The 26,489-nt window shown below is 49.2% G+C and overlaps 1 protein-coding gene across 1 annotated transcript in view; it reads left to right on the forward strand.

Moving 5' to 3' along the window:
- The first annotated feature begins 2,218 nt into the window (after nucleotides 1-2,218).
- The window catches only part of Frmpd1 (FERM and PDZ domain containing 1), a 97,980-nt gene continuing 73,709 nt past the window's right edge, over nucleotides 2,219-26,489 (forward strand). The window contains exon 1 of the mRNA XM_052176415.1: nucleotides 2,219-2,296. The gene's annotated coding sequence lies outside the window, so the exon portion shown is untranslated. The remainder of the gene's footprint in view (nucleotides 2,297-26,489) is intronic.

Below are 26,489 nucleotides of genomic sequence, written 5' to 3' on the forward strand. Positions count from 1 at the left end.
AGAAAGAACAGTCTTGAAGGGAGGTCAGAGAATATGGTGAATATGGTCAGAGGAATCCTTACGAAGCATCCTTACGAAGCCTGGCACATCGTATGATGAACACTTTCTAATAAAATTAAGAAAGAACTGCTCCACAAGAGTGAAAGGAGAAGGGGCTGGAGAGATGGCTCGGTGGTTAAGAGCACTGACTGCTCTTCCACAGGTCCTAAGTTCAAATCCCAGCAACCACATGGTGGCTCACAACCATCTGTCATGAGATCAGATGCCCTCTTCGGAGTGTCTGAAGACAGCTGCAGTGTACTTACATATAATAAATAAATAAATCTTTAAAAAAGTGAAAGGAGAGAGAAGTCCCTCAAGCAAAGAATGCCGGGCACTGCGGGATCCCCCAGGACGGCCGATGAGGGAGCAGCAGTGCAGCAGGCTGTCAGGGAGGAGCATGCAGGCTGGCAGTCCACACAGAGCAGGGCCTCTGAGGCCAATGACTGCCCAGTTTGAAAGACTACCGACCTAGGCAGCTAGGACACCATGTGGGCCGGGGTCAGACCTGATGGGAAAATTTCATTTTTGTTGAACAACAGGGCTGGGTTCTTATTTTCCTGTGTGACAAGTGCCCCGATTGGTGTTTAATCTGGATTGTGCACATAATTTAGTTATTAATCTTCACTTACGGGGCACAGTCTTTCAATTAAATTTTACTGTAAATTGTCCGTGGGCTATTGCAAAATATATTTAACTTTCCTAAAGCTGACTTTAAACCCACCCTGATTTTGTTTCTTCTCACGTCCCACAGTGGTGCTAACCCCGGGTCGTAGTTTTGTACACCTTGTCTAAAACAGGAACTGGGAAGAGAGGCATAGGAGTCATCAGCCCATGGAAAGGGGTCTTCCAAGATGGAACCATTCACAAGAGAGTGGCCTGGGCTTTGGGCAGGAGGCCAGGGAGCTGGTGGGTGCTGGAGTTTCTGCCTTCATCCAGGGCAAGGGCTGGCCCGTTGCTTTGCCCAACTGTCCTTGGATTAAGGATCTTGTCTGTGCCCCATTTGATTCCCGAGTGGTCTAATTTGATAATCTGGTGGCAACTCCTTCCATCCTCAAAACTCCTCCCATGACTCAGCGCCAGGGATAGCACAGTATACTGATGAGGAATAGCCTCCTTCTAACTCTTCAATTCAGCTCCTTTCCGCTCCTGTTTCAGTGAAAACTGTGATATCCTGAGAGCTTTGTTCTGGTCCTCTGCCTGGAATGCTTTCCCACACTCCAGTTGGCCAACTCCAGTTGTTAGAGGGCATCCCCTCCAGCAGGCCTTCAGTGGGTGGCTTGGTGCTATGGGCACCGGATCAGCACTTTATTCAATCGGCTAGACTGTGCTAGGAAACAAGGACCGCGTTTTTCTGGAGGCCCTTTCTCCAATGTCTAGCACAGCGTAAGCCTGGAGGTGTAGCTATTCCATCTTAAGAGACTTGCATGGGGAAAGGGGTGGTAGAATTGGAACTTGGGAACTGGGTTACTCGGCTGGGGAGGGGGGGCGGGAATCAGAAGAGGCATGCGTGCAGAGCCCCCGGGTATCTCAGCAGTCTAGGGCTTATAGGTTTTCCGAGCCACCCAGAGAACAGAAGGATTGGAGGGTAGAGGCAGGGGTAGTGGTCAACAGTGCTTAAAGTGAGCCTACTCTCTTGCACTGCCCTCTCAGCAGGAGATACTGGGGGCCAAGGATTGGCAGACAAGGGAAGTATAAAGAGCCTCTGTGTTCCCCAGGGTCTCCTACCGCGGGGTAAGAGAGCTGGGAAGCCAGAGCTTAGAAGGGGGGGGGGGGTGTCATTCCGGGTTCCAGCTCAGGCTGCTGGCCTGGGTGACCTTGGGGTGTCCCTTTCCCCTCCCAGCCTCAGTGTTCCCGTGGGGACACCGCGTGTCCCCCGGCGGGTGAGCTGGGGAAGGCCAGCAGAGGCAGGGCCTGGGTGGGAGCAGGACCGCCCACTGCGACGGCTCAGGACCTCCGGGGCCCGCGTGGGCGGTGCGTGGGGCTCCTCCCCTGGGGCGGGGGTCGCGGCGCCAGCAGCTGGCAGCCCCGCAGCTGCAGCCTCAGCACCTGCCGCCGCCAGACGGCGCGGGCGCAGCCGGGCCCGGCCTCTCCCCCCCTCGGGCTGCAGCCGCGGCGCGGGAGGCGGAGCCCGAGCCGAGCCCGAGCCGAGCCGCTGCCCCGAGCCCGGCCCGCTACCGTGGCTGCCGCTGGGCGGGGCGCCCCAGCTTCTGCTCCCGCCGGCTCCGCGTGCACGCGGGCGGCGCCTCCTCCTCAGGTAAGGGCGAGGTCCCCCGCGCCGCCGCAAAGTTTTGGGGAGGACCTGGGTGCCCGCAGCCCAGGCCTGCGTCTCTGGGAGCCGCTCCTCGGCTTCTTCCGCGCCGCCCTCCACGCTGCGCTCCGGGGTGACCCGCACCGCTCCTCGTGTCTCTTCTCCCGGCGTCCCTGGCGTGGCTGCCGGCGTGCTTGGGACCTGCAACGGTTACCACTGTGCATGGGATCCGTGTGCCTTAAGTTTCCGAGGTCTGCACGGTGTAGTTGTGGGAGGAGCGACCAGCCGCCGGGCAGACCTGGGTTCAGGTGCGGCCGCGGCCAGCGCCAACTTTCTGAGTGACCTCAGATGAGCCCTGCCTGTCCGGTCTCGACTGCCACACCTGCAGCAGAGTGGGTTGAGCTGTTCTCCGGGACGATCGGCTGAAGCGTCATGCTTGTATTGCTCTTTTTGAGTGGAGGGGTGCCCGGAGAGTGTTTCAGCTGCAGAGCTCATGGGGAGTGGAGAGGAATGTTGGAGATCTACAGAAGTCTGTATTAGGGGGAGGAAGGGGTCACGTCCCTAGCCCTCCGCAGCCTTGATTGAGCTTAAGGATGGGTGTGGCGATGGCCTCTGGAAATGGAGGAGCTCCAAGGGCTAGGTGTCCTGGGGCCATCCAAGCTGTGTGACCTTGGGCAAGTCCATGGGTTGGGGCTGGTTTTGGCGCCTCTAAGGCAGGGTGAAAGTAGTGAGACCATCTTTGAGGTATGTTTCTATAAACTCTACAGAAGGGGAGTTTCTGAGCTCTGCCTTGCAGGGTCAGTTTGGGTGGAACCATTAACCCATCAAGAGTCTATCCAGCACTTACAAGTTGGTGTTTGGAAAAATAAAGGAAGCATTTGGAGTTTGCTCTAGGTGTCTCAAAATAGACATGGCAAGGGTTAGTGAAAGCGCGCCTTGCCTCCTCCGGTGCATTGGCCCATCATAAAATATTCAACGACATAATGATTTGTTTTCAAAGTGGCTTATAGATCAGGAAATGTTTCTGTTTGTGAGGCGGTTATTTTTTGCCAAAACCTCACAAAATTGAGGGAGGAAGATAATGCACTGTTGTAGGGCCCTTAAGGCTAGTGGCAGCTTATTTCCTGTCTAAGGGGAGGTTGAGATGTTTTACAATTCAGGACGTGCAAAGTCACTCTGAACGTGGAATCCTCCGGTGGGTGCTGCATGGATACATACATGGGGCTGCAGAGCCCCGTAAGCCTCGGGATCGGTGAATTCTGTTGTAGCCGGAGTGGACGTTGAGAATGGAATACCTGAGCATGTTTGTTAGAAGGTGAGCTTTGTCCCACTGCCCAATATCTTGTGCTGCAATTAGTGTCTCCCCAGTGAGAGACATCTCATGGAAGCAATTTTGCTTGATTTCCTTCCTAGACGTGCTGGTTTTAGGTTTCAAGCTTTAGGAAGTCAGAAGGCAGGGGAGAATGAGTTTTGTGACTAGGTGGGGTTGTGATCCCTACATTGGCCTTTGAGTGAATTGGAGGCTAATTTGGCCCAGTCCCCTTCCCCCCCCCCCCCCCAGGCATTCAAACACAAGCTTGACTCCCCCTTCATCCTCTAGTGCTTGGTTCTCATGGGAAGAGCTGAGGAAGACTACTGTCCAGTTCTCCTCACTGCTGGGCTGAGGGTCTTCTGAGGAGTCTAGACCTACACCATGGGGCTTCTGGGCTTCATCTGTTAGGGCTTGTGCAAACTGACTACAGATTCCAGCTGGAGAGTTGGAGGAGCTGCCACTCAGGAAGATGGAGGGATGGTGAGGGTCTCAGCAGTGAGGTCCTTTTCAAGGAAAGGAATTGGATGACCACCGGCTAGTGAAGTTCAGGTCAGCAGGGAGCGTGGAGGCCAGTGGAAGCGCAGAGCAGGCAGAGCCAGCTCTCTGAGAGCAGAGGAGAGGCAGAAGTGCCTTGGTCTCCACTGGCTGTGGGATTTGGGTCCTCTGAGTTTCACTTTTCTCATTTATCAAAGGAAATTAAAGATAATTGTCAACGAGTAAGATAGATCCTAGGTAGAAGAACCTAGCATGTGTTTGTATATAACAAGCATTTGGTCAGAGTTGGTTCCCTCTGTGGCATGTTCATGGGCAGTGAGTTGTTCAATGTGTTTCTGTGCACTCGTGGAATATAAAAATGGTGTCTTTGTCTTGGTTCCGGCCTTGACTTAGAACTCTCTACCAGACTAGAGTCCCGTGACAGCACGCTCATTCTCAGGGAACCTCCTGATCCCAGAGATGGGCACTTGTTATCTGGAGGGGGGCTCTGATCTGATACAGACATGAACAGCTTCCAGTGTCCTGTAAACACTAAAAGTGGTGGAGGTTACAGATGGGTTAAATCAGAAGTCTCGATCCATGCCTCCCACAAGCTTATCGCCGTGTGCTCAAGGACCCAGGCAGAGGGATTTGACAGCCAGCTATAAATATGTCAACTTTGTCCTTATACACTGGGAACTGGGCCGTGGCTCTCTCCTGCTTTTGTGTAGGATGCTGAACTTTTGAAGCGGTCAGAGAAGAACAGGACAAACGGTGAAGAATAGCACTCACCACTATATTTCTCTGCTTAGCATGACACAGTTTTTATGCACTCCCTCCCTGAACTTCATTCAGCAGTTATTCACAGAGTGGCTACTGTGAGCCAGAGAATTATTCTAGGAATATAAAAGGCAAGGTCTCTGCCTTATTGCGGTTTATGTACTGGTTAGAGAAACAGACTAAACAACTGCATACATAAATAAGGCAATTTCAGCTTATGCTGGGAAGGAGATATGAGAGAAGGTGATGGGGTGTTTTAGAGATGCTTGTCTAGGTTTCCAAAGGAGCTGGGAAGGGGCTGTGTAGAAGCTTTCTGGAAGAGAGTACAGATTTGGGCCACACCGCCTAGATTAGCATATTAGCCCTTTCTCTACATATATTCTTCCTTTAGGTTATATAGTATTTTAAAAAATGTTGTGTGTGTGTGTGCATGTACAAGTGCACATGTGTGTGCTCGTATGTGCATGTGTACATGTGCCACAGTGCATATATGGAGGCTAGAGGACAAGACAACTTGTGGGAGTTGGTTTTCTCCTTCCATTGTGTGGGTTCTGGGAATCGGACTCAGGCTCTAGGACTTGGTAGCAAGGAGCATTTTTAATCTGATCCATCTCGGCGGCTCCAGGTTACCTGATCTTCTGGGATTCTTCATTTGCTTACTAGAGAGAATGATAAGGTTGTTGTGAGAATTAAATGCAGATACACATATAAGGCACATAGGAAAGGGCTGAATGGTGGTAAAGACACACGTCTGATGAACTGAGTTCAGTTCCCGGGACCACATGGTAGAAAGAGAGAACCTGTTCTCAAAAGTTGTTTCTGACTGTCATGTGCTTGCCATGATGCATTCACACATGTGTGTCCGGTGGTGTCCATGTGATGTGTGTGCACACATGTGCACAGAGCCCTTGCACACATGCAAGTAAAATAAATTGTATATGTATTGGATTTATATTATGTGTATGAGCATTTTGCTTGCATGTATGCATGCCTGTGTATCATGTGTCTGCCTGGTGGCCTCAAGAGGTCAGAAGAGGGCATTGGGTCCCCTGGAACTGGAGTTATGGATGGCCGTGAGCCACCATGTGGATTCTGAGACCTGAACTCAGGTTCTCTGCAAGAGTAGCAAGTGCTCTTAACTGCTGAGCCATCTCCCTAACCCCTAATTTAAAAACACACAAAAATGTGCTCAGTCGGAGTGTCCTGTATTTATAGAGGCTAAGGAGTATCCCAGATAGAAGGAATAGCAAGTCCCGAGGCCTGGGGTCTTGATGTGTTCAGGAATGAGATGGGCTGTGTGCACAGATGCTATTCCCACCGTGGTTACTCGCACATTCTGGACTAAGCTCTCCGTGTCTGCAGTGGAGAACCACCTCAGGAGTTTGGAGAGGAGCAGCAGGTTGTAGCACTCCCTCAAAGCTGCTGCTGCTGCTGCTCCTGTGCTTGGCGAATGACATGCTCAGGTGACCGGCAGGATCTCTAGTCCTCTCTCCCTCCACTGCCCTTCCTCTCTCATGCCCCACCTTTCTTTTCTCTTAGTGCCCCACCCTCTGTCACCTTCCCCTCTTTCCTGTCTTACCCTTTCTTGCTTTAAGTTAGTTGTGCACCGATATGTGAAGAGAAAGCTTGGGTGGGGTGGGGTGCCTGGCACTGCCAACCCTGGTGCCAAGTGGCCCTGCTTCCTGGCCTCAGGCTACTCGTGGTCATTAACCCCCTCTTTCTCCTAGGCTGGAAGACTCCCCAGCAGAGGGCAGGGGGATAGCTATCTAGCACATCGTCCTTTTGACTGTCCCCTCTTCATTGTGGTCACACGTCACTATACCCTGACATTTAACTCCCCCACTTCCCGTCTTTGCAGGCTCACTTTGAGTATCAGGCTTCTGTCATTTCTTACTAAAGTGTGGCTCTGATCACATCCCGTCCTTTCTCATTGACTTCACGTGGTTGAGATTTGGAAGTTCAGAGTTCTCAGTGTGCTAGACGGGACACACACCCTCCTTCTTCACCCCTGTCCTCCATTCTGAGCCCCTTCCCCACAGCTAAGCCTTGGCCCTTATCTCATCTCCGCCTGGCATGTGCCTAGCCTGAGTGGTCCTGGCTATACTTGGTGAAGACCAAACTCAAGTCCTGCCTCCCCTAGGAAGCTGTCTTTCTAATTGCTGCGTCTAGGGCGTTCATCAACCCCTGATTTCCTACTGCCCTTGCTACTGCTCATGGAGAAGCAGTTGCTTGAAAGATTTTGTGTGTACACCTGGGCATACACACAGAGACAAGCCAGAAGAAGGCCCCGGAGTGGCAGGTGTGGTGCCCCGCTTTTCCCTATCCACCACCCCCTCCTTCCTAGCTCTAGTGTCACACCCCTGCTGCTCAAGAGCGACATCAGAGGTGGCATGACGAAGCCAGAAGCACCCTGCTCAGCTGAACTCCCTTTAAATTAGGTCCTCAGCTGAACTCCCTCTAAATTAGGGCCTCATTCAGTGAAGAGATGCTGCTGCCTCAGATTTGAGGAACTTTGAATTTAGCTTTTCCACGTGACCTATTTTAAATAAGCACACCCTGTGTACATTTGGTCCTTCGAGCATCGAGCAATAATATTATAAAAAATATTCTTTCAAAAAATGATTATTTGGGGAGGGGACTCAAATTACCAAAGTTTCCCAGCTCACCTTTACCCGATGAACCAGCTTGCCCGCCCATTAAAGGCATTCTTTACTGTACCAAAAGGCCTGATCCAGTAAGCTTTCAAATATCACATATGTGTGCTCAGTGCCACCCAGTGCACACGGTTGTGATGTATGTCTGCTGTTGTATTGTTACTATAATCTAATGCATACAGAATAGCCGAATGCTCCGGAAGCAGCAGCAGCGGCGACTTATGTTTGTTTGGGTAAGTATTGGCCCCTCCCTGCAGCTCTGCAAACAGGACAGTTTGTTTTGCTTTGTTTTTAGATTAACTCTCTGCCTGAGGGACAGTGAGAAGCCCTGTTTGGTGCTTTGCCAGCCGATGTGAAGCGGTAGCTGTTATTTTCACTGATGGGACATGATGTTTTCACAGACTCATCCGATACTTGCAGTGATTAAAGATGGCTCAGGCTTCCAATCGTTCCCTGAGCCAGCTGCTGAATGATGTGCACCCTTAATGCGGCTTCTTTTGGAGAGAAAGAAAACACACTCATACACACACACACACACACATACACACACACCACATGTGTGCGCATTTCACAGACTAGACAAGAGGTGGCAGTAATCTGGAGATATGGAAGTGTATTCTTTTGACCTCTCTTGAGGAATGATCTGAGGACACAGCAGATTCTGTAAAATCTTGGCAACATGGCAAAATTTCAAAATCCTGAATGGAAAGAGCTTCAGAGGAATTCATCCGGATGTAACAGCGCTCCTTTCTCTGAGATTTTGACTTAAGAGAAGACAGATGTGCAGGCAGATGAGAAATGCTGGACTTCCTGTCCAGAGTGTCCAGAATATGGACCAGGTGTGGGCTACGGCCTCGTGATCTTCCCTACACCCCATCTCCCACCAAAGCACCCATCCCATGGCTAATTTATATATCAGTATGCTAACAGGTTATTTCTTTGCTGTGTTCCTAGTTGTAAATAGAGAATTCAGAAGCATGGTCTGTAGCCAAACCACCTTGAATGCACACGAGCTCGTCTTAAAAGCTAAGCAGGGTTAGGCCTGATTGGAAGTAGGAAGGGAGAATTCAGACGGATGCAAAAAGAAAAAACACTAATTAAAAAGAAGAGGGATGATTTTTATTTCCCCTTAAGATAACTGAGTGTTTGCTCTCTCCGGTCTTCCTGGGGAAAGAACATCAAGCTCAGGCTGTGCCTGGCTCTCTGGCACCTGTGCCAGTGCTGTTTGTTGGCTGCTGGTCAGATTGGAAAGTGATGTCTGGGGCTGCATTTCTGCCTTCTTCCTCTCTGGGGTCAGGAGATGTTTTTTGTTTGTTTGCTTGTTTTTTGTTTTGTGTATGGGGTAGGAAGAATTGGTTGTTTCTTCCCGAGGCTCATTTCTGGGGGACTTCTGCCTTAATTTTTCACAAAAGCCAGGTGATAATAAAAGTACAAACATGCCTTGTCTTATGCCAAAAAACTAAATTCACAGATACTCAAAGTATATTTGAGCCGCCAGTCACAGACCCTCAGGCCTGCCAGCTGGCACATCTTCGTGTGGTTCAGGAATTCCCCTCACACACAGCCATCTCCTTGGGCCTGACAGACCACCGGGCACTGTGACCCCACTCTCTGCAGACTCATTATTAGAAAGTTCTTCCTTATGCCGAGCCAAAAATCTTCTTTGGGCAGTGGTTGCCCCCGCCGTTTTGATTCTGCTCTTGAGCCTCCTGCCCCCACCAAAAAGTCCATGTCTCCTTGCCTACAATGTCCACATAGGCTGTTTAGACATTCAGAGTCTGGGACCAGGCCCCCACATCCGACATCTCTCCCAGTATGTCAGTGTCTCAGTTTTATCCAGGGCCATGAGAAGGACTAAGATAGGACCCAGCTGTGCAGGAGCTGTGCTCAGCCCAGAAGCAGCAAGGCCTCCGTCACCTCACTCCAGCGTCTCTGTTTGTGTTAGTGTAACTGGAGTTAGAGTCAGAGCCTGCCCTCCAACAGCCCCACCAAGCAATGCTCAGCCATCTGTCCCAAGACTCTAAGTACAGAGACCAGGGACTGTGAAAAGCAGGTTTGTTCAATAGGACACATTGGTCCAGTGACCCCTCAAGCCCGTCACTGGAGCTCGGACGCAAGCTTTAGGTTTAAACGGAGGAGTAAGGGGCAAGAGGGAAGCATGGTTAACCAATCCTGGGCTGGGTGTGGTTTCAACGGTCATAGCTTTGGCCTTGCAAGAGGATCCAAAGAGCTTCATATTGATTGACAGGACAAGTTGGGTGCTCACGGATCAGGTCCCTCAACTGAGAGGTGGACTGTCCTTTGAAGTTCTCTTGTTCTTGTAATCCAAGGCAATTCAAGAGGAAAAAGGGATAGTGACGTATCTCTAACCCCCTGAAAGGGGACAGCGCTTGAGTGATTAACACGCAGACCTTCCCAGGTAAGCAGGTGACCCACAGTAAAGGAGACAGGCATAAAATGAAGATCTATCCTGCTTTTTAGTTATCTTGTGGGCTCAAGTGAGACATCTGTGCTTTTTAGCTAAAGCAGCTTCTAAGTGCTTGTTCCATTGGTGCTTCCTGGGCCCAGAGTGTCCCCCAGGGGTCCTCCTGGCCTAGTGTGTCCCCCATGGGTCCTCCTGGCCTGGTGTGTCCCCCATAGGTCCTCCTGGCCTGGTGTGTCCCCCATGGGTCCTCCTGACCTGGTGTGTCCCCCAGGGGTCCTCCTGGCCCGGTGTGTCCTCCTTTGGTCCTTCCTTCCACAGGAAGGCCCAAATGCAAAATCAAGGTTTTGACTTTGTTGTCTTTTATGTGGAAATCTGGCAGAGTGGGGGCAGACATGGAAGGAGTGTCCTTTCTTTGCCTTTTTCAACCACTGGTGGCTGTTGGTCTTTCCTGACTAGTGGCTTCATTGCTCCAGTCTCTGCCCTCTACTTCTCTCTTCTGCTTTCTGTGTCAAGTCTGCTTCGGTCCTAGGACATTCGTGATGGGACTCCCTGGATGATCCAGGCAGGCTGCTCAGCTAAGGCCCGGTAACAGGCTCTATGCATGAAGACTTTTGTTCCCACATAAGAGCATATTTACAAGGCCCTTGATTTGAGATTTGTACAGATTGCTTCTAGGGCTCTCTATTTTCCTTACATTCTTTTGTTTGTTTGGAAAAATATTTTTTGTTGTTGGTTTTGGTTTTGGTTTTTGGAGACAGGGTTTCTCTGTGCAGCCCTGGCTGACCTGGAACTTGTTCTGTAGACCAGGCTAGCCTAGATCTCAGGGATCCACCTTGCTCTACTTCCCAAGACCTGGCATTAAAGGTGTGTACCAACACCATCCAGCTGGGAAATTTTTTTTTTGGATGCCAACAAGTGCTTGCCGACAGAAGCCTCATATAACTGTCTCCTGAGAGGCTCTGCCAATGCCTGACACATACAGAAGTGGGTGCTCTCTCTCAACCATTGGACTGAGCACAGGGTCCCCAATGGAGGAGCTAGAGAAAGGACCCAAGGAGCTGAAGGGGTTTACAGGCCCATAGGAGGAACAACAATATGAACCACTCAGTACCCCCAGAGCTCCCAGGGACTAAACCATCAACCAAAGAATACACATGGAGGGACCCATGGCTCCAGCTGCATATGTAGCAGAGGATGGCCTTGTCTGACATCAATGAGAGGAGAGGCCCTTGGTCCTCTGAAGGCTCCTTGCCCCAGTGTAGAGGAATGCCAGGACAAGGAAGCAGGGGTGGGAAGGTTGGTGAGCATGAAGAGGGGGGATGGGATAGCCGGTTTTCAGAGGGGAAATGAGGAAAGGCGATGACATTTGAAATGTTAATAAAGAAAATAGCTAATATTTTTTGTTTTTATTACATTGTGTGTGTGTGTGTGTTTTGTCTGCATGTGTCTGTACCACTTGCATGCCATCTCTGATACCCTCTGTGAGCTGCCCTGTAAGTGCTTGGAATTGAACCCAGGTCCTCTGGAAAAGTCTCCAGTGCAAGATAATCACAGAGTCATCCCTGCTGCCCCTAGTGGGTGGATATGTCTCTATCTCTATCTCTCTGTGTATTTTTTAAAGACTAACCTCAAAGTTTTGACCCTCCTCTTCCAACTCGGCTTCCTGTGATGAGATTATAGGAATGCTCCAGCGCACCATCCCTGGCCTCTGCTTTCTGGCCTCCATGATTTCCTTCTCCTTCAACATCCTGGCTGCTGCTCTGCTGGGTGCCTGTGCTGTTCTGATCTTCTGTCTCAGTCTTAGGGGGGTGGGACCTCTGAGGATTAGGCAGCCCTGGGAAGTGCAGGTCTTTCAGGTATACACCCTCATTTCACCAACATGCTCAGACTTATACATAGAGTTTTATCAATGGGAAGCAGCCACTGCTGTTAAAATATTCATTAGTCGATGTTAGACTTACAGACAGTCCCCCAGTGAGTGTACTCTGGACAGAGGAGACGGGCCAGGGGAGTTGTATGTCCTTGTAGTTCCTTAATGAACTGAAGAAAATAATTTATTATCTCAGGGCCCATATACACATCTCTTTCTATTTTAAAAAAATCAGGAAATATTTGTTGGCTGCCCTGGAAAGACTGTTGTGTGAGCTCCTTTCCCCTCATGCAAAGTCCCACGGCCTGCTACTGGCTTCTGGGCTCTCTAACTGCAGCTCACACTAACACAGGGCAGTCTAGAGCAAGTGGGCGCTGGCTTTGCTAGGCAGGGAGCAGAGCGGAGGGAAAGCAGAGGGCACGATGGTGGCCTCACAGGGCCTATAGTCTGAGCAGCTCCAGATTCTGCTCTTTGCTGTCCCCATTGCTCCCAAGGTTCCAGCCTCACACTCTGCCCAGAGCACCCTCTTGGTCTCTGCTCCTCTCTCAGTCTTGGCTTTGCCAAAGGAGGCCTGCGCAGGGCAGGAAGCCAGGGAGGCGAGGAGGGAGGAGACAGATGAGTCACTGTGTCCCCGCCTCACCTGCAACTGACAAGTCATTTGGCTCTGGGCAAGGTGCTAAACCTTACAAGACCCTTGGACATGCCTTGGGGGGGGGATACCTAGAAAGGCTTCCAGGAGGGACTGGCATTTGAACGGAGCTTCGATGGGTAAGAACTTTAGAGGGGCAAGCGAAGCAGACCTGTGCGTTCAAAGGACAGCTTCACCAGGGTCTCAGAACAGAGAGCTACAGCCTCACCAGGGACACAGGGTGATTGATGTCCAGGGTCCGGGATGCTGGACCATAGCAGGACTATAAGAATCTGATGTTTGAAAACGATCTTAGGCCCACGTGGTAAGGAAGATATTCACTGGAGCCTGAAGGGCTTGGTAGGAGCAGGGCGGAGATTTCTGTTCTGGTTTTGCTAGATAGCTCTGAGGACGGTGACTTTCATTTCCACGAGACTGTTGTTGTAGCTGCTTTGAAATGTCTTCGTCTTACCTCTGTCTGGGATGCGATACCTTTATTGGGCTGAAGGAGTGTCTCCTGCCTCTTCACAGTTCAAGATGACGCCCCCAGGATTGCTTCCTCAAAGGGGCTTTCTATACAGTCCCTACCATTTTTCTAGGACCTTCTCCCACATAGACTCTGAGCCCTTCTATCTAGCACGTTCTGAAGACCAGAAGCTGAATACTCCAGGGCGCAGGCTCAGCGGAACTGTTGACTGCAGAAATGATTGACTGGTGATGGTTGTGCCTGCTGGCGTTGTTCTATCTAGAGTCTGACTTCCTCTATCCTGTTGCTCTTTTTTATGGTATGTTGTAAGGCATGTTGCAAACGTGGGCCTCTGGGTTTTGTGAGGCATCCCTGCTCCTGGAGTTAGTGTGCTCTGTCAAGCGAGTTGCTAGCAAGGAATCAGAGGCCGGGATTTACTGCCCCAGACTCTGAGGATGGAGAGGCTGCAGACCTGGCTCCCAGCCTTCTGAACTAGGCTTCATTGTCCTTTTTAATACCTTTAGCCTTACTGCCTGAGTCTGAAGGGCAGTGTGATACAGGGGAAAGATTCTGGGCTTGTGGCTCCATCAGACCAGGTTTTCTGGTTTTGTAAACTGGGGCCCACTGTTTAGCTGCTTACTCATCTGATTATCAGGGCATGCTAAAACTGTAGAAAAGGAGAGGCAGCAAATGTTATCTCCCTTTTCTATTAGCTGAAGAGCTGTTGTAGAGGAGGGAGAAGATTTGGTTGGCCGGGCAGGGTGGCACACGCCTTTAATCCCAGCCCAGAGGCAGAAGCAGGCGGGACTCTATGAATTTGATGCCAGCCGGGTCTAATAGCAAGTCCCAGCCCAGCCAAAGCTACGTAGTAAGAACCTGCCTAGGGGAGGGGAGCTGGCTTGTTTTGTGTTAGAGACTGTTCAGAGCCAAGCTTAATTTCCCCCTAGATTGCCATTCATTTCAAACTCCATCAACTCTCCAGCCTCCTGATTTAAAAACCTTGTAAATTATATGTGCATGCGCGCGCGCGTACACACACACACACACACACACACAGACTGGGGATTCAAACTCAGGTCCTCTGCAGGATCGTATGTGCTCCTAACTGATAAGTCATCCCTCTGGCCCCAGTTTCTTGGTGTTTTTCAAGCCCAAAGCATTGGTGATATTTTCATGTTTTATTCTTTTTGTTTGTTTTGTTTTTCGAGACAGTAGCTCTGGTCATCATTCCTATCATCATCATCATCATCATCATCATCATCATCATCATCATCATTGATCATTCATTTCTTCAGTTGACACAATTGGCTGAGCCTGTGCGCTGGAGTGCTCAGCTTCTGGCTTCCAGAGAGAACTAGGAAGGCTCAGGGCTTACCTGGGAGAAGGTTCCAGAGAAATGGGACAGGCTATCTAGAAGTTCCCGGTGACCAAGCAATCCTGGGAGTGCCCTGTAGTTCTCTGTGTAGTCCTGGCTGCCTGGCAACTCTCTTTCTAGGTCTTGAATTCACAGAGCCTCCTGGCTCTTCCCTCCCATCCCCTCCCCCACAGAGTTGGGGGACCTTGGGTTTTATTCTTTCACCAGCTGCTTGTCACCAACTTCTGTGAATTTGGAGATGGCTTCCCCAGCCGGCCCAGGTTATTTCTAAAGGTCCTTCCTTGTTCTGTTGACACTGCCTCTAATGCCTCAACTCAGATTGCTGGTCTCTTCTGGAGAGCCTTGTTCTGGACTTCAGGAACTGTGGGTGTGGGGGTAGAGGTCACTGGGAGGAAACAAACAAACAAAAACTCAGCAACTTAGCCTGAGGGCTGTCTGTAGTAGGGAAGGAATCTACAGCCCAAGGAATCTGACAAATACCAGGAATATTCTTCCTTTTGGCCCTTGGGAAGAAGTATCTAGATCTGTTTGCTGCCCGCTTGAGACCATGAATGGGGAAGGTTGAATTTTTGCCCTGAACTGGAGTTGTCAGTGTGGAACGTCTCCTCCTGACTTGTGTTAGGGGCCATCCTTCTGACTTCCTACAGTGAAAAATCAAAATCTTGAGAATCGATTGGCCTCTGTGCACAGAGGCTCTTGGGATATGCAGCTTGGCTGAACAAGTGCGGTGCAGTGTGCCAGAACCAGCTATATAGACACAAAATTCACACCTGAAGAAAATCACTCCACCTTTTAATAAGATTGTGTTCAGAAACTAATTTTCCAAGGCAGTTTCAGTGTTCCCAGATGTCTGGGCTACAGATCCTTACAGCCTGTGTCCGGGAATCATCTCTTGTATTTATTCTGCTCAACTTAACTTGGTTAGATTCTATACACTTTTATTGATTGCCTATTATATAAGTTTAGTCTGATGTTGAGAGCCTCAGGGTATGAGGGAATACATCACCTAGAACTAGAAGTTTCTTTTCTAGCCAGGCTATCAAGGTTTAATACCCAAAAGTCGGTGGAACAGTCCTCTGTTCACTGGGAATTGCTGAGTAGATTGGTTCGTGAGCCAGAATTCCTGCCCCAGGCACTGAAGTCTGGATGCTGAGGAGGGCTCTCCAGGAAGGCTCTTAGATGAATTTGCAGGCAGGGATCACAATCTGAACCGAGATTTGGGGAAGAAAATGGAGCCAGGTGGAGGTAACTCAGCATGTGGATTTTGCCTGAGCTAGCTTCAGTCTTGTCTTTAGCCTCTCTCCCCATGCTTGGTGATGAAGATGTGCCTTCTGTGCCTGGTGCTCCATCCAGCAAGCTTTGCTCTTGTGGCCCCTCCCCCTCCATCCCAGATTAGCCTTGACCCTGCCGTGGTGGCTTCTCATAGGACTCTGGCTGTCCTCCTTCTTAGCATGGGGCCAGTGGCAGCACAGACATCCCAAGAGATAGCATCAGGATAAAGAGATGCTAAACAAAGTGACTGATGTGTCACTTGTCTGGCTCACCTGCTGTAACTGAAATGTTTGCTGAGAGAGGCATGGGGGACATGGGAATGGGAATGGGGTGCCAGGCTCAAAGCAGGGAGACCGCCACGGTGTCCTCAGAGGAGGGAGAGAGCAAGAACCCTTTAGAAGGGTTCTCTTTCGGATGCTCAGGAGTACTGTTGACTCTCAACACTTTGCGGAAATCTGCAAATCAAAGAGCAACACCCCATTATTTTCTTATTTTTGAGAGAATGTCTTATGTAGCCCAGGCTGACCATGAACTCTCTATGTAGATAAGGATATCCTTCCTGCTGCCTTCTCTTCTCAGTTGTTGGGATTACCAGTTCATACCAACATACCTGTCTAGTGCTTGGGCTCAAACCCAGGGCCTCGGTCATTCTTGACAAGCATTCTACCAACTGGACGACACGCCCAGCTGCAGTAGTCTCTTTATATATCTATCAAATTAAGGGATGACTAGCATTTGGGTGACATGACTCTCCCACAGATGGAGGGAGCAGGACTAAGATGACCACTCTGGAGGGCATTTTGGCTATATCAGCATTCAAACTCAGCTAGGTTTGGTGCCTACTTGTAATACAAGCAGTGTGAGGAGGTGTACATGTACCTGTGGGGTTCTGGACTTTTAATTCTATCCTTGGCTATATAACAAATTCAAAGCCAGCCTGGGCTACAAACCATCTCCCAAACTGAACCAAACCAAACCAAGCATCTTTCTGCACTCCTAGGCTGGTGCTAAGAGAACAGCCCACAATGTATAAGACAGGATATCTATCTCAGCATGGTTTGTAAGACACTGAAAAAAAAGCCAGATGTCCAACAGTAGGGTATTATAAAGAATGTATCTACCTAGAGGACATTCTTAACTGTAGCAGAATAGTAAAGGTGCATGGGAAACTATGTTGTAACTCATCTAAAAGATAGGTTCTCAAGTTATGTTGAAAAATGTGTGTTTTCATACAAAAGGAAAGGTAATTAGTACCTTGGAGATTTTAGAGAATATTATCTTATTTCTAAAAGATGAAAAATTTCCTGTCAGACACATGTGTTGCTCTTACAATCCGAGAGGGAAAATTTGTGTTATTTAAGAACTAAGAAGCTCAAGTGCTGTTTGGGCGCAGGCGCATCGAAAGCTAGCCCAGCACATCATCTGTCTTGCAGATTCCCAGACGGGCAGCGTTTTCGAAGGCAGCGTGGTCCTGGGTCCATTTGTGTGAGTATTTATAGAAGCTAAAGCATGGAGGGGGGAGGAAATAGATTGATTTTTTTCCCCTTGAACTTTTGAAATTATTTTCTCCACTCCATTTGTAATTGAACCTACGTAGCTATTCTTATTTCTTCCTTTCTCGAGCACCACGTTAGGCCTAAAAATATTAACTGGCTTAGGATGTGGGTTTTGCTAAAATAATTCCCCTTGAAGTCTTCATGGGGTCCTCGAATGCTTCAACATGAGATCCCAAAGAAGACTGCCCTCTGACATTGATTCTGCCCTTCTATTTTGATGTGTTTTGACCTCCCCTGTCTAGCATTCTTAGACTCTCACACCAAGTGTGAGAATGGTTGGGATAATGGACCCCATCAACCATGAAAGGAAGTGACCTGGGGTGGGGGTGTAGCAGGACTGGGTCTTGTCTGCTGAAGAGGTTGATGCAGGGGCCAATCTGGCATCACCTTATCCTGTAGACGTAACATTAGTCTGCAGAAGAAGAGATCAGAGCCGAGGAGCATCTCGTTAAATATTAATTATAGTGATGCCTTTTGCCACGCATCTTCAGAGAGCTCTGGGCACTCACAGACATTACCTCATCGTTCATCCTCCCAGCGTTATTGGGTGAGAAGTCGACAGTAAGGGTTATGGTCTCTGCGAAGGCACAGCATAACAAATATTGTATTATTTTATATCCAAGTTGCTAATTGTCCTTCCAGACTTTTCAGTGTATTTCTAGTTTAGGTTTTATTTTATAACTGTGTGTATGCATGGGTGTACTGTGTGGAGGTCAGAGGGTAACTTTTCAGGAGTTGGTTGTCCCCTCTCATCTTGGGGTCTAGGGCTCAAGCTCAGGTCAGCATACATACCTGACAGGCGTGCTTATTTGCTGAGCCATCTCCATAGCCCTGGCTATTTTGAAGCAGAGTCTCCTGTCACCTAGGCAGGCCTTGGACTCATGACAGTTGAATTCTGATCTACCTGTCTCCACCTCCTCGGTGTTGGGACCACACATGTATGCCTCAGCTCCCAACATATGCTGTGCTGGGAGTCCAGAGCGTTAGGCAAGTGCTCTGCTGACTGAACCCCATCTCCAGGGCCCTGCCCTCTCTCTCCTTTGAAAACAGGATCTTCTTACTTTGTAGCCTTGGATGTCCTGGAACTCACAATCCCCCTGACTCAGCCTCCCAAGTATGTTACTGCGTCTGGCGTCCCTAACAAATATTTTGAATTGTTTCTTAGGAGTGGTCAGGACTAGTAGCGGTTGATGAAGGGAAGCTGAGCTGGCTTTGGGTTGGATGGGTATGTCTCCCTCAAAGCTGTTTGGCATTCCTCATGAGTAAAATGGCCTCCCTCCACTTTCTCCCACTAACTCTTACTGAGTTTTTATCATGAGCAAGGCAGACTGCTGGGATGATCTGGGGAATAACATTAAACTATTTACATGTCAGGGTCTAATGATGTAGCTTCTCTCTCATCCCTACCCTTGTGCCTCAACCGTATTTCACTTCACATACCCTTTGCATGCCTGCCTGCCTGTCTTCCCTCCCTCCCGTCTCTTCTCTCTTCCTCTCTCTCTTCCCTCTCTCCTCTCTCTCTATCTCTCTCTCTCCTCTCTTTCTCTCCTCTCTCCTCTCCCTTCTCTCTTTCTTCCCCCCACCTCTGTTTTGTTGAGGCAGGGTCTTTACATAGCCTTGTATGTACTGGAATTCACAATGAAGACCGGGCTGATCTGAGTGCTGGGATTAAAGGCATGCACCCATATATCAGCTATCTTCTGTTCCTTACTGCCCGGAACAAAAGGTAGGACAGCCTTCTCTCTGCTAATGTCTTTCTGCCCACCTCTGCAGGACTCCCTCTCCTATGCTGCAGAGATAGGCCCCCTCCTGCACGGGCCTCCCTGCCCTCTCCCCTACTGTGAGTCCTCCCGTAGACTCCTGGACTTCCTCCCGGCTGCCCTTCCTTTGTGTATCAGTGGATCATGTATGCTCCTTGATGACATTGCCAGCTGGTTTTCACTGCAGAGGCTGGTTGGTTGCCTTTATGTCTCTTTAGTGCCTTGTATACATTGTATATGGAAGTGCTCATAGAGTAAAAGAGTGAGATGGTCACAGTGTCAGGCTAGAGTCTGTAGTCTATGCCAAGTCCCAAGTGGTATGAAGGACAGAGGTCACTGAAGGAATCCCACCTGCCTTAGCCTCCCTCCTTTGATCCTAATCACTGCAGCCCTTGCTGCCTACCTGCCTGCTGTGCGCATGCCCACGCCTTGGGTCTTCATTGTTTCATTGTATCGTTCTTCATTGTTTCATTGTGTAGTTAATATCTTTCTTCTCTCACAGTGTTTTAGCGCAGGTGAGCAGAGACAATGAGAGCCGTTTTAAGGTTATCTCACTTTTTCTTATTTTCCTGTTCTTTTTCCACCTCCTGTGCTGGGTAGGTAGGTAATCACGATGCACAGGATCCTAAAACTGCAAAGGTCTTTACTTGGGCCGTCTCCGTTCTTGAGGATGAGGGCTCTGATCGCTTTGGGCTCCACCTGAGGCAGGCTGCATGAGGCTGGGCAGGTTATTTAATCATCCTGTGTCGTCATTTCCCCATCTGTTAAGGGAGGATAATATGCTTGGGGGTGACCTGCCCCTCTGGGCTCCCGGGAGGCTTAGTGGGCTAATGCTCTTGCTATTAACGTCAGCTGAAGATGCCAGATGGGGGCTAGGTGCTGGGTCCCCACAGAATGGATGCATCCTAAGACCTTGGGTGTTACTGTCTCTGTTGCCCTTGGCACAGAGGAAGCCCTTGTGCCAATCAAGAGCCTCTAAGGTTTCCTCCTCCCGCTGGCTCGAGTGGCTGAGGTCTTGAGGATGACAATGGCATCCAGAGGACTTCTGGGCTTGATGCACTGAAAGGAGAGAAGCCAGCCTTGTGTGGAAAGCGCTGCTGCAGCCCAGCATGAGCAAACAGGAGGGTCCAGCTCTGGGAGCAGCAGTGGGGCCTGACCCAGGGACAGTCCGACCGCGCCCCCATGGCCTCACCAGGCTTTCTACCCCACCTATTGATGAGCTGGGGAACAGTGGGTCATTGGATACTCACATCCCTGTGGCTGCAATCCTGGGAACATTGGCCTTTTATCTTGAAGGATAGCCTGGGCCCAGTGTCCAGGGATGAAGGAGTGGTGTCGGTGTGGACAAGAGGTGCGGGACTCAGGCCTTGGAGGAGTCCTTCCAGCTCAGACTGACTGGTGAGTGGTCATTTCTCACTCTGAGACAATTTTCTCTAGACTGCACTCAGAAAGGGAACTGCTCTGCCATTCAATTGTAATATCTACTCTGTTCATGTGTGTAGACAGCAATAAATATACTATGGAAACAGATTTAAATACATGTGTATTTAAATATTCATTTCCATAGCAGGTTGGTTCTCGTGCATTCCGTGGAGCAAAGGCCCCCCTTTTAGTCTTGATGACAATTATCAAAGTTTCTTCTCAAATGTATCTGGCAGATTTCTCCTGTGAGTGCGCTGGCGTACACAAGTATCATTAATCATTTGTATGTAAAAGGCATAATTATCAAATACTTCTGGCACTAAATTGCCCACAGGTTTTCCAAAGTATAGGCTTGCAGGATGTAAATACCAAGAAAGGAGATCTTCAGCTTATCTCCAGGGTCCCTTTGTTTCTGTGTTTGTTGTGGGAATGGGGCATGGGTGCCAAGGGACAATTGTGAAGGTCAAAGGGCAGCTTCAGGAGTTGGTTTTCTCCTTCCATGATGCATGCTTCAGGGATCAAACTCAGAAAGCACCTTTATCCAGCTCTAACTCTGGATCTGGTGCAGCACAACGGTGTCCTAATCAGGTCGTGAGTAGGCTTGGGTTACACAGTCACCTGGCGATAGGAAGGGAACAGGTTTTACTGACCCTCTTTCAGGTTCAGACCTCCCCACTTGCGTCGGTACCTTTTTAGACAGTGTAGACTTTCACCTCTGAATTACACATGCGATGGGGGTGGGGGTGGGTCCACAATTTGATTGAACTTTGCTCTACACTTTGATCTATCTAATTACAATGAAATTCCTAGTCTTAGAAAATTGCCCCTGCCGTACCATGACTGATTCCATGACCTCGACTGCCGGGTAGATCTGACAATCTGGTCTGTGGGTCCTTGAAGTGCAGTTCCTTTCAGGGTCACAATCCTGTGGTCGTGGAACTGGGATGATCAGGAGTTCAAGGACATTATCAGCTGCATAGTAATTTCAGAGCCAGCCTGGGCTACATGGACTGTCTCAAAAACAAGCAAACAAACAAAAACCAAAAATAAAGCAGGGTTGGGATTGAGGGAGGGAGGGAGGGAGGGAAGAAGGGATAGAAGACTGAGAAATGGGGCCAACTTTGCAGACATCATGACTAGCTCACTGTGGGGAAACACTGACAAGTTTTGGTGTTTTCTGTTTGTTTTGTTGTTTTGTTTTCTGAGACAGGGTCTCCATGTCTTCCTGGCTGTTCTGGAACTAGCTCTGTAAACCAGGCTGACCTTCAAGTCACTGAGGTCTGTCTGTCTCTGCTGTTCACGTGCTGGGGCTAAAGGTGTGTGCCACCACACCTGGATTGACAGTAGAATTTTTGACATGGGAGACGTGGGGCTAAGTCGAGTACGTGCTAGGAGAGAGAGAAAAGGTAGAGACACAGATGCTGTGGGAAGGTTTGGGTGGAGGTTATTTGAAGGTGATTAGAAGAAAATGAGGCTGGGTAAGTAGGCCAGTACCCAAAGCAGGAGGCTCTTCTTGTACCCAACTAGGAGTCATTCTTCTTCCTGGGGGCAGTAGGGAGCCATTGAATGGTTTCTCATAAACGAGGCCTGAGCGGAAGTGTATCCAGCAGCGGTAGCTGGCAGTATGGGGCAGGGGTGTGAGGGGAGACTCTTTAGTCTTGCTCTGTAACTTTTGCCTCAGGGTGTTGATGGATTGAAAATTGCCTTAATGTTTAATTAGGAGGTAATTGCTTTTCTTATGATGGTCGTTGGATTCTGAAAGGGCATGATTATTGTCTAGGGGGAGGCAGATCTAATTTTATAATTGGGAATGTGCAGGAAAACAGACACTGCTTAACAGAAAGGCTTTGTAGGAAACTTCTAGAACAAACTGCTTCCTTCCTTCTCTCCTTCCTTTTTAACATTTTCATTCCAGATGTTTGTATTGACTTCACTCGTTAATGATCCTGGGATGCCAGATCCCTTAAAACCGACCATTAGTGGATCCTAAAGCAGGGCTTTTGTTCACTTTTTCCAACTTGTCCTCCTTCTCACTCAGGACTGACCTTGTTAAAGATCCTGGACAAAGCTCATCTTCCAAGGATCTGACACACACCGATGGTGGCTGTGGTGGTGACTTAGGAAGGAATGTCTTGTGCTTCATTACAGGCCATGAATGTGGTATACTGTCAGTTGATTTTTCGGTCCTGGGCATTGGTCAGTTTGCACCATTGGTGCTATTCACTCAACTGGTATTTACTGAGCATCCATCTCACACTGAAGATTCATGTAAACCAGAGAACTAGGGTGTGAGCCCTATTGTCTATCAAGCATGAGGTCAGTTCCAATGGAGGGAAGTACTAGATGCTTGGGAGCACAGATGGAGGGAAGTACTGGATACTTGGGAGCACCTCCCTAAGAGTTGGAGTTATGAAGAGGAACCTAAAAATCAACTGGGGCGGATTAGTAATTGTCTAGAGTTTGTTGAGGACACAGGGACGTGGCACTGCCTAATTATGAGTCCGGGGCTTGTCTGGGAGTTGACCTGCTCTGACGTTGACTGTGATGGCAGATGCTCAGCTCTGTGACTGTGCTGAGAAGCAGTGACTTGTGTAATCATAACTCTGTAAGGCTGTCTTGAAAAAAAAATCGTTCAGGGACTGTGGATGAGGCTCAGTGGTAAGAGTGCCCTGCCCTAGTGTGTGTGAGGCCCTGGGTTTGAGCCCCAGCCCTACGGAAACACAAACAGGACAGTAGCAAGATGGTAATGAACTCTATGGGGACTGCAGCTGTGGGAAGACTAGTCTTGACAATGAAAGCTTCTAATCTGTGAGCATGAGTGCAGAGGAGCTGGAACCTTCTGGAATGTAAGAGTATTGAGAGAGAAGAAAACAAGGAGGTAGGGGGGAGAGACAGAGAGACACAGAGACCCAGAGACACAAACACAGACAGAGAGAGACACAGACAGAGGAGAGAGACACACGGAGCCTGCCCAGTTAGGGCCTTAATGGCCTGGAGATTATTATAGTAGCTACCTTTTGTGCTGTGCTTGTACGCCAGGCACAGCATGTTCTGAGTTGTTACACGCATTCCTTCCTTCAAGCACACAACAGCCTTGTGAGACAGGTGCTGTTATCATCAGCACTTTATCAGTGGGGAATTCATCTGCTCACAGTCATCCATCTAATGAAAGAGCAGAGCTGAGACACAAGTCCAGGGCTCCCAGTGAGAGCCTCATAAATCACCCTAAAAGTTATGGGGTGACAGAGCTTTATGCAGGAGAATGACAGTCAGATTCACATCTTAGAGGAACACCCCATGATATGTGGTATAGATGAGAGATAGAAACACTGAGGCCAGGGGACCAGGTGCAGTGGCTCACCTCGGAGGCAGTGCCAGCTCTACCATGTGTAGTGTGGTCTGGGAAGTTTGAGGAGGCCGGTTCACAGGAGCCAGAGAGTGGCTGGATTTTGCTGTTGTTCTGTCTTGTTTTGTTTTTCTGTTTGTTTTAGCAAGACTGGAGCTAATACCCAGGACTCATGCATGCTAAGCTGGCACTAACCACCGAGCTATATCCATGGCCCCCAAACTCTGATGGATGCTCCTAAACCTGGGTTCTGGGCTTGGGAAGTAGAGTGGGAGGGACTTTTGTTGCTGTTGATGCAGGTGCCAGGGTCCTGACCCTGTGTGAGCTTGCTAGTGGCTACTTACGACAGAATAAATCCAACTTCTGACATTTCCAGTCAGAATCTTAATAGAGGTGGCAGGACTTTGGGGTGTGAACAGACCTAAGAGATATGGGTAGGGCAAAAAGAAGCTCCTGCAGGGGAAGAATTGGGGTACCCTGAGGTGTGTACCTGCTGCTGCTAGACTAGTGTGCCTTGGCTCCATCCCTCCAGAGACCTCTCCCATCCTCAGAAGAGGCTTCCTTGCTGCACAGACAGTAAGACCAGACATTAAAGTACACACTCCAAGGATTTACTGCCCAAACCGGAAACACCTTACACGTTAGATCAAATTTGTGTTTCCTGCCTGTCCATGCCCAGTGTAACGAAGGGTTTGGTTCCTCCAGAAGGCAGTGGTTTTGCAGATTATAGTTATATAGGCATATAGCCTATAGTTTAGAGCCCACATTAAGTCAAAGTGCTCGACTTGACAGCAGTTTCTGGAATGCTCTGTAATTTCTGGTTGGTAGTCTTTCAGTGAAGAGGGGTGTGGCAGCCTCGTTACCGGCTACCATCCGCCAGTCACTCTGGTTTTCTTTCCTACAGTGCCTCGAAGGCCTTTAGTTACATGTTCCTTCTTTTCTCCCCCTGGCCAAAGCTGGGCTATGGAGGAGAGGCTGAGGCTAGGGGCAGGGCCGAACGCTTCACAGGAGCTGGCGTTCTGTAGTTCCGAGCCTTGTGGTGTGTGGGGAGTCCATGCATCCCACTGGCACCATTCCACAGTGCCACTCTTAACGGCTGTCATCACCCAGCAGCTGACCTGATTCCCTGAATCGGTCCCTGTAAACTGTGCAGTTCTACAGGAGGGGGGTTTCCGGGCAGAATACTTAATTAGGGCTTAATTAAGACAGCTGGAGTAACCCTTTGGCCTGAACCTTTTGCAGGGTCCTGATTGGCAGATGGCACCTGGCACTCTTGGCTGTCTGACAGCAATCAGGCCTCAAGCAGAAATGAGCCCCGTGCTGCCCTGGAGGAGGTGTTTCTCAGACTCCTCGTCAGAATGTGTGATGCATCCTTTTTCTCGAGGTTCCCACACTCTGAACTGTATCAGCTAAGAGTGTATTTTACCTTCTCTAGAACAAGGGCAGGGGCCATGACTGGGTAACCTGGGCCCCTGCTATCATGCCCAGCACAGATCCCAGTGCAAGAGGGGCTAGACATTGGTGGGGTGATCACACTGACTTGGAATCCCTTCTTTTTAACTGGAGATGGCTGAAAACTCTTCAACTAGAATCTGAACCCCAGGGTGTGGACTCAGAACATGAAGAGTTAAAGCCCTAGCGGGAACCTCATCAATGGGAAGGTATGGACTTCAGACAAGGGACCTCGGGGTAGAATAAAGCCTTGGTGTCACCGGCCATGGGTCATAGGCCTGAGAAGCATGCCTTGGGTCTGGCTCTGGAAGCCATTGTTGATACCCTGCTGTGACCTGGCAGGCTTTGATCTGGCAGGATTGGGAGCTCACGTCACTTCCTAGACAGACGCATGGAGTCACAGCCCAGTCCACTAGAGTGTGGCTCTGGGAGCCCTCAGTCTAAATTTCCTAAGCAGTTGTGGGTTTTGATTTTGGTGCTCATGGTATCAAATGTGTCCAGAGGGTTTTGGAAGTTTCCTGGTGCCTAGTGACGTGATAAATCATTTCACAGTAAAAACACAGATCTAGATCTTAGTCCACACTCCACAGTGTGGTCAGATTATTCCCAGATGGTGGTCAATAGTTTTTCTCTACTAATGAGAATGAAGACATTCATAATAACACATCTGTGGAGAAGGAAGAGACTCTCTCTACTCAGTGCCTAGGGGACACTAGATACCACAGGCTCTAAAGAACTCTGTGCTGAGAAGGTCCCTACAGACTTCCATTCCCCTCCTGGGTGTGCTGTGCACTGTGTAGCATCAAGCTTCTCCAGTGAAGGCCATAATCAACGGTCAATCTGTGGATTCCTTACAGGATGGGTTTTGTTGGCTCCCTTGTACATATACCTGACCTAGTCAGTTGCATACTTTTTGAAATAGTAAAATGCACATGTGCTCACATGTGTGTGTGTGTGTGTGTGTGTGTGTGTGTGAACATGCACAAATTCATGTGGAGGACAGAGAACAATTTTCAGGAGTCGGTTCTCTCCTCCCACCATGTTAATCCCAAGAGTCAAACTCGGTCTTTAGGTTTGGTGGCAGGTGCCTTTTCCTGCTGGGCCATCTCCAGCCATAGCCGTTTCAGTGAATACAGTCTGGCAGCGTTTAGATAGACTCGCACTGATATATAATCATTACTGTTATCTAGTTTAAAGTTTCCATCATCCCTCAAATAATCCCTGTACCCATTAAGTAGCACTTTCCAGTCCCTCCTTCCTGCCAGGCCCTGGCAGCCACAAGTCTGCTTCCTGTCTCTACGTAGCCTTGCCAACTCTGGACATTAAATATAAATGGAAACCTATAGTATTTTATCTTTTGTACCTAGCTTCTTTCAATCCATGTGTCTTTAAGATGTATTCGCATTG

Source organism: Apodemus sylvaticus, chromosome 3, assembly GCF_947179515.1.
Source record: "Apodemus sylvaticus chromosome 3, mApoSyl1.1, whole genome shotgun sequence".
Taxonomy (NCBI): Eukaryota; Metazoa; Chordata; class Mammalia; order Rodentia; family Muridae; genus Apodemus; species Apodemus sylvaticus.